We start from the raw sequence: 7,089 nt of genomic DNA, 5'->3' as shown, positions 1-7,089 counted from the left end.
GGAAGAAAAGGGAGGGAGGAAAGAAAGGCAGAAGGGGAAGAAAAGAGGAGAGGGAGGGAGGAAAGAAGGAAGGCAGGCAGAAGGGGAAGGAAGGGCTGGAAGAGGAAGGGAGGGAGTTGGAAAATGGAGGAGGGGTAGGAAGGAAAAGAGCTAGAGGAGAAGGGAACGAAAAGAAGGGAGCTAGAGGAAAAAGGAAGGAGAAAGGAGCAGATGGAGAAGAAAGAGTTGAAAAGAGATGGAAAAGAGAAAACAGTTGGAGAGGAAAGGGAATGAGGGAGATGGAGACGGAAGGAGGGAAAGAGAGGAGAAGGGAAAAGAGATAAGGAAAGAAGGAAAAAGAAAAAAGAGGGAAAGAGATGGAGGAGGGAGGGAGAAAGAAAGGAAGAGGGACAAAATAATTGGGGAAGGAAGGGAGGAAGGAGATGGAGAGGAAAAGAAAGGTGGGAGGGAGGGAAAGAGAAGGGAAGAGAGGGATGAAAGAAGAAAGAAAAAGGAAGAATGTAATAAAATTTGAATGAAGGGAAGTTCACCTTGTACAGTTAAATGAACATGGGGAAGTCAGGTGCAAGTTGAATTAGGAACAAAAGAATTAAAATTCGTGTCAGAAAGTGTGAATTGGTATCCCGTCACTTATTTTGGATGGGCATAAAAGTAGAAATCTACAGGTTTGTAAAAGCTGCGTGCTAGGTAATTATTGATTGATTGGTTTTAAAAGACTTACATGGTCCATCTTTAATGCCACAACTCTTACCCACAAGAACAAAAACATAGAATAAACAATGAAAGCCAACATCCAAGGAAAAGAAATCTGGATGCCTTAAATTAACCCTAGAATTATGGTTGTGGATTGTGGCTGTTGTTAAGCGACTACAATCCCTGTTCCTCCCCATTGTGGACACTAAGTCGCTGCAGGTTTTCGTGGTCATAGCAGTGCTTAAAAATGGATCTCCAGGGCGGCAAATGGAGAAAGAAGGAAAGGAAAGGTCGCCCCGCCCCCCCCTACAACCTCTTGTTACTAATAAAGCAGTTTGAAAGAAAAGGAGGAATGGAGAAAGAAGGAAAGAACTTAAAAAAAAAGAAAGAGAAGAAGGCTCAAGAAGAGAGAATTAGCACTTAATGCTTCGATTTTTTTAATAGATTCAAGGCTGCTCATTCACGAGCTGAAAGCAATATTGAAAGAAGATAAAAGATGCCACCAAGGAAGTTTGTCCCTTGGAGACACACAATGTGGAATGTCTATGGAGATTCTCATTCATCCAGGTCAAGGTTGTCCCAAAGGTGCTTTTTCAAGAGGCAACTGGACTTTCTTGGCTTTTCTTTGAAGATGTTTCGCTTCTCATCCAAGAAGCTTCTTCGGCTCTGATTGGATGGTGGGGAATGGTATAAATCCTTCCATTCGCCACCAGTCAGAGCTGAAGATACTTCTTGGATGAGAAGCGAAACATCTTCAACAGTGGTGGGATTCAAAAAATTATTACTACCGATTCTGTGGGTGTGGCTTGGTGGGCGTGGCAGGGGAAAGATACTGCAAAATCTCCATTCCCTCCCCACCCCAACAACCTGCTTTCCAGCTCCGTTCTTCTGCGCAGGGCCCAGAAGACCCAGCTGGGACTTGGGACTCGGGAGGCAGAGAATAGATGGCCAGTCAGAGGTGGTATTTGCCGGTTCTCTGAACTACTCAAAATTTCCGCTACTGGTTCTCCAGAACTGGTCAGAACCTGCTGAATACCACCTCTGGTCTTCCAAGAAAAAACAAGAAAGTCCAGTTGCCTCTTGAAAAAAAAAGCACCTTTGGGACACAACGTGGAAATGTCCTTATTTTCTCCATCTTTCCCAGCGCATGTCCTCTCCAATCGATGAGTGTGTGATATCTTTTGGTCGTTGATAGCTGCAAGGTAAAAATGTAAAAAAAATGCCTTCTCCCCCTTACTCATGCACTGCTGAAGGACAGTCCCTAGATGCTTTCAATCTCCAGGGGTTTTGAATGACTATGGAATTCTTGCAACACAGAACGGAAGGGACCTTGGAGGTCTTCTAGCCCAACCCCACCATTTCAGACAAATGGCTTGTCCACTCTCTTGTTAAAAACCTCCAGTGTTGAAGCACCCACAACTTCTGAAGGAAATTTATTCCACCAATTAATAGTTAAAAAGACCCAAAGAGCTGTTTCTGCCTGGTTTTGAACCAGGGACCTTTCGCGTGTTAGGCGAACGTGATAACCACTACACTACAGAAACTCCTTTAGAAAGAAAATCCATTCCCTGACCAGGAATCGAATCCAGCCACAGTGGTGTGAGCACTGAATCCTTAGCCACTAAACCACTAGAGAACCCTTTGTTAAACCAATTGCCATAATTTCCAACCGGTGTGAGGAATTACTGAGATTGAATGTCGGTGCAATCTAGGAAATGCTGCTTTGAACGTATTAAAATGCTTTGCAAACAGAGCGTTTCTTTTTAAAATCCAGAGCCAGGTGACAATACACTTTGCAGCCAGAATATGGCACGCACAGATCAGCTAAGTCTAATCAGAGCACATATAATTGTATGCCACCTGGTGGTTGTAAAGTATATGATGACCTATCGATCAATCAGAATAGAGCTGAGAGGAAACTTGGAGGTCTTCTAGTCCAAAAGAGGGATAGAATCAAGATCCTCTGAAGTATTAATACCACTTTATAATGCCTTAGTAAGGCCACACTTGAAATACTGCATCCGGTTTTGGTCACCACGATGTAAAAAAGAGGTTGAGGCTCTAGAACAGGGGTGTCAAACTCAAGGCCAGGGCCTGGATCCGGCCTGTGGGGTGTTTAGATCTGGCCCACAGGGCCGACCTAGAAACAGTGAAGGACTGGCCTGCGATGCCTCTGCCAGTGAAAACGGAGCTCGGGAGAGCCACTTGTGGCCTTCCCGAGCTCCGTTTTCATTGGTAGAGGGTTGTAGGAGGCTGTCGCAGCTGAAAACGGAGCTTGGGAGCCTATTTTTGCTGGCAGAGTACTCGGACCACCACAGGTGCTCCCGACACGAGTGACATCGAGTCACGCCCACCCTGGCCATGTCCCCCCCCGTCCCCCTGAGGTCAAACACAACCCTGAGGCAGCCCTCAATGAAATCGAGTTTGACACCCCTGCTCTAGAATGAGTCCAGAGAAGAGCAACAAAGATGATTAGGGGACTGGAGGCTAAAACATGTAAAGAAAGGTTGCTGGAATTGGGTATGTCTAGTTCAGTGATGGCTAACCTATGACACGCGTGTCACTTGTGACACGCCGAGGCACTTTGACTGACACGCCTGTTGGTGTGGGGAAAACCTGCACATTTAGAGGCTGCCTGTGCTCTGCTCCAATCCCTGCTCCCTGCTTGTTGCGTGGAGGCATGGTGTCACCGCTGCCGCAAGATCTTTGCAGCAGAGAACCAGTTTTAACCGCCATAAACTGAGGTTTGTCAGTTTCATTACCTCAGGAACGCTACAGGAGGAAAGGAGATCCATGAGGTTCACAGCCCTGTAAGGTGGCCTTCTGATCCCCACATCCTGCACCTGCAGCCCTGAGACCAGAGAGACGAGTTTTACAGCCCTGTGTGATCACCCCAGCCCAGTCCGTCATAAACCAAATTATTGATATTTCTTGAAGTGACACACGACCCGAGGAAGGCTACACTTTTTCCCGATTTTCGACACACTAAGCTGAAAAGGTTAGCCATCACTGGTCTAGTTGAATGAAAAGAAGGACTAGGGGAGACATGATATCAGTCTTCCAATATCTCAGGGGCTGCCACAAAGTAGAGGGAGTCAAGCTATTCTCCAAAGCCCCTGAGGGCAGGACAAGAAGCAATGGGTGGAAACCAAGGGTGGGCTTCAAAATTTTTAGCAAAAGGTTCTTTGCCGGGTTGCTGGGTGGACGTGGCCATAGTGGGCATGGCCTAGTCAGCCTCCTGCACCACGGCGGGGGGGGGATTTTTGCCCTCCCTAGGCCCCAGAAGCTCTCAGAAGCCGGAAATGGGCCCATTTCCGGCCTTATTGAACTTCCGGGAGGCCCATTTTTCGTCCTCCCTGAGCCTCTGTGTGCGCCCTGCACTTACCTGCATCCAAATCGGGCCGTGTGGGGACTCCTGGGAGAGGGGGAGGGGCAGGTCAGGGCCAGCCAGGAATAGGATTTGGGGGTTCTCCGAACTGCACAGAATCTGATCTGGGGGCTCTCCCGAACCCTTGAGAGAACCCTCAGCAGCCCACCCCTGGTAGAAACTAATCCAGGAGGGAAGCAACCTAAAACTAAGGAGAAATTTCCTGACAGTTAAAAACAATTCATTAGTGGAACAACTTGCCTTCAGAACTTTTCCTGAAAGTTTTTCAGAAGAGATTGGATAACCCTTTGTCTGAAATGCTATAGGGTTTCCTGCCTAAGTAGTGGGTTTGACTAGAAGACCTCCAAGGTCCCTTCCAACTCTGTTATTCGGTTATTCTAACCCCATGCTCCAGCAGAAGACCCTATAACAGGGCTGTCAAACTCCTGGCCCGTGCTGGCCACACCCACGCCCAGTTTAGTGAAGTGGGGAAAAGTACTGATACATCACATGACATCACTGTGACAACGTAAGTTTGACACCCCTGCCCTATAACGTTTCAGACAAGTGACTGTCCAGTGTCTTCTTAAACACCTCCAGTGATGAAACACCAACAACTTCTGAAGGCAAAGCTGTTCCACTGGTTAATTGTTCTCAATTGTTCTTAATTGACCTTCTTTTCTCTAGACTGGCCATACCCAATTCCTGCAACCGTCCTTCGTATGTTTTCGCTTCTGGGTTACAAATTTTGTCCATTATGTACAGTGAGAGGCAAAAAGTCAACTTTCTTTAAGCGAATCTCAGTTACTCCAATTACAGTTTTTGAATTTCTCGACAGACGTGCAGCGTGATTTGCTTTCTTTGAAATATTAGCTTGCTTCCCTAGCCTATTCTGTAATCCTGGGATTTCCTTATGATCTTCCATTCATGTGCTAACAACCACAAGTAGGAACTGTGGAAGTTGCAGATTAACAGAGCCTCCTTCTAGAAATTTGAAAAGAAGTTGTTGCAATACATCTAGAGGATGTTACTCTCACGAAGGCTCAGCTATTAGTCATATTTCCTTGTTTCATACGCTGTGTAATTCAGATTCGCCAACTTGGCTTCACCTAAAAGTTGGATGGCTTCAAAATGCCAGCGTACCAAAACCAGGATTTGGGACACTCCAATACTTGGGTCCATGTTGGTGTTGGAAGATTGAGAATGACAGAATTGCATATGGTTGAGAAATAATATCTTGACAGAATTATTCATTCCTGTACATCTGTCTGAAGCTTGACTCTGGTTCACTGAGAGAACAGCCACTAAGAACCAACGGGTCCATTACAATCATCTCCTTTTAACGTCCCCGTAATCCCCTGTGGATTGGAGTCCGGGCAACTGAATGGAGCTAGCAGAATGTTTACTGGCTGGATGCCCTTCCTGTCACCAATGTGGAGTTTTGTTCAGCAGATATATTCTCAGTGCGCCCAGAGAGAGATATATCTGCCTCTACCTAGGATCGAATGCACAGCCTCCTGATTGTGAGGTGAGAACTCCACCTCTAGGCGATCGCACCACTTCAGTGGGTCCATAACAATGTGTAGAATAATTTTATCTACTGCTTCTTGGACTGCCTAGGTTCCCCTCGTACAAAGAATATAACAATTTTGTCCTTCCGGTGTGATGAAGAAATACATTTCTATTAATATCCATCTCCTTCATTTCCGTTTGGTTCCTTTTCCTGATTTTTTCTCATTCTTGGAGGTAAAGATTAAGTTTAATCTTTACCTCCAAATATTACCAAAACTACAGAACCTGGAAACCACAAACAGCCTGTCCAACAGTGAGGGATGCTGGGCCTTGTAGTTGAAAAACATCTGAATGGATTACATTTGGGATAAGGATTGATCTCTGCTGCGTGGTTCAGAGTTAGGGGACGGCATTAGCTGGGCTGCAAATCCCTCATCAATCAGACACTTCAAACTAAAAATGACAATTATTTTCAGAATAGAATAGAATAGCAGAGTTGGAAGGGACCTTGGAGGTATTCTAGTCCAACCCCCTGCTTAGGCAGGAAACCCTACACCACTTCAGATATAATAATAATAATAAATAAATAATAATAATAATAATAATAATAATAATAATAATAATAATAATAATAATAATAATAATAATAATAATATCTTGTGGGACTTCAGAATTCAGACAGACAGGCATTTGGCCCACAACTCACCTGACATAACCATCGTTGAGAAGAAAAAGGGTTGGTTCATTGACATTGCAATACCTGGTGATGCACGAATTGAAGACAAGCAGAAAGAAAAAAACCACAAAGTATTGGGACTTACTAATTGAAGTTGAGCGACTCTGGAAAAAGAAATCGTGTCTTATCCCAATTATAATTGGAGCCCTTGGAGCAATACCTAAAGGGCTATCTCGCTATTTGGAAATTCTGAATTTATCAGACCCGAATACCCTGATTCTACAAAAAAACCCACTCTACTTGGAACAGCTTATATCCTCTGATATTACCTGAACAGTTCCTAGGTCCTTGGTCAGGACTGTTGAGCTATCAACCAGCCCCAAAGGCTGTGAATCTGACTAAAGATATTATTATTATTATTATTATTATTATTATTATTATTATTATTATTATTATTATTATTATTATTATTATTGTTGTTGTTGTTGTTGTTATTGTTATTGTTATTGTTGTTATTATTATTCAGAATATTTTGAGAGGTTTTACTTATGCTATTACAAAAATAAAGAGGGAATGACAGGACTGTAGATTTTCCAGGCATGTGGGTAAAGGGGACAGGATTCTATGTAGTTTCCTGTTGATTGCATGCAGTACTTAAACGAAACTCTGGGTTTTCCCTGAGTAATGTTACACTAAGATGCCGTGGCACTAAAATTATGCTAACTTAAGCAGAATTTGAGAGTGTAATCAGCCCTGGAATGAGTAGCCCTATGCAGTGACTCAGGATGCTATTTGTAGATGTTCCTTGAATTATGATCATAATGGAGCCTGCCCCTCACAG

The 7,089-nt window shown here is 44.2% G+C and overlaps 1 non-coding gene across 1 annotated transcript; it reads right to left on the bottom strand.

Moving 5' to 3' along the window:
- Positions 1 to 2,164: 2,164 nt before the first annotated feature.
- Positions 2,165 to 2,237, bottom strand: TRNAV-AAC (transfer RNA valine (anticodon AAC)). Its single transcript has one exon. It is a non-coding gene; the product is annotated as a tRNA-Val (tRNA).
- Positions 2,238 to 7,089: the final 4,852 nt, after the last annotated feature.

Source organism: Notechis scutatus, chromosome 2 (genome assembly GCF_049901735.1).
Source record: "Notechis scutatus isolate UNSWTSFEM ecotype Mainland chromosome 2, rNotScu1.2, whole genome shotgun sequence".
Taxonomy (NCBI): domain Eukaryota; kingdom Metazoa; phylum Chordata; class Lepidosauria; order Squamata; family Elapidae; genus Notechis; species Notechis scutatus.
This window is presented reverse-complemented; position numbering and strand designations above follow the sequence as displayed.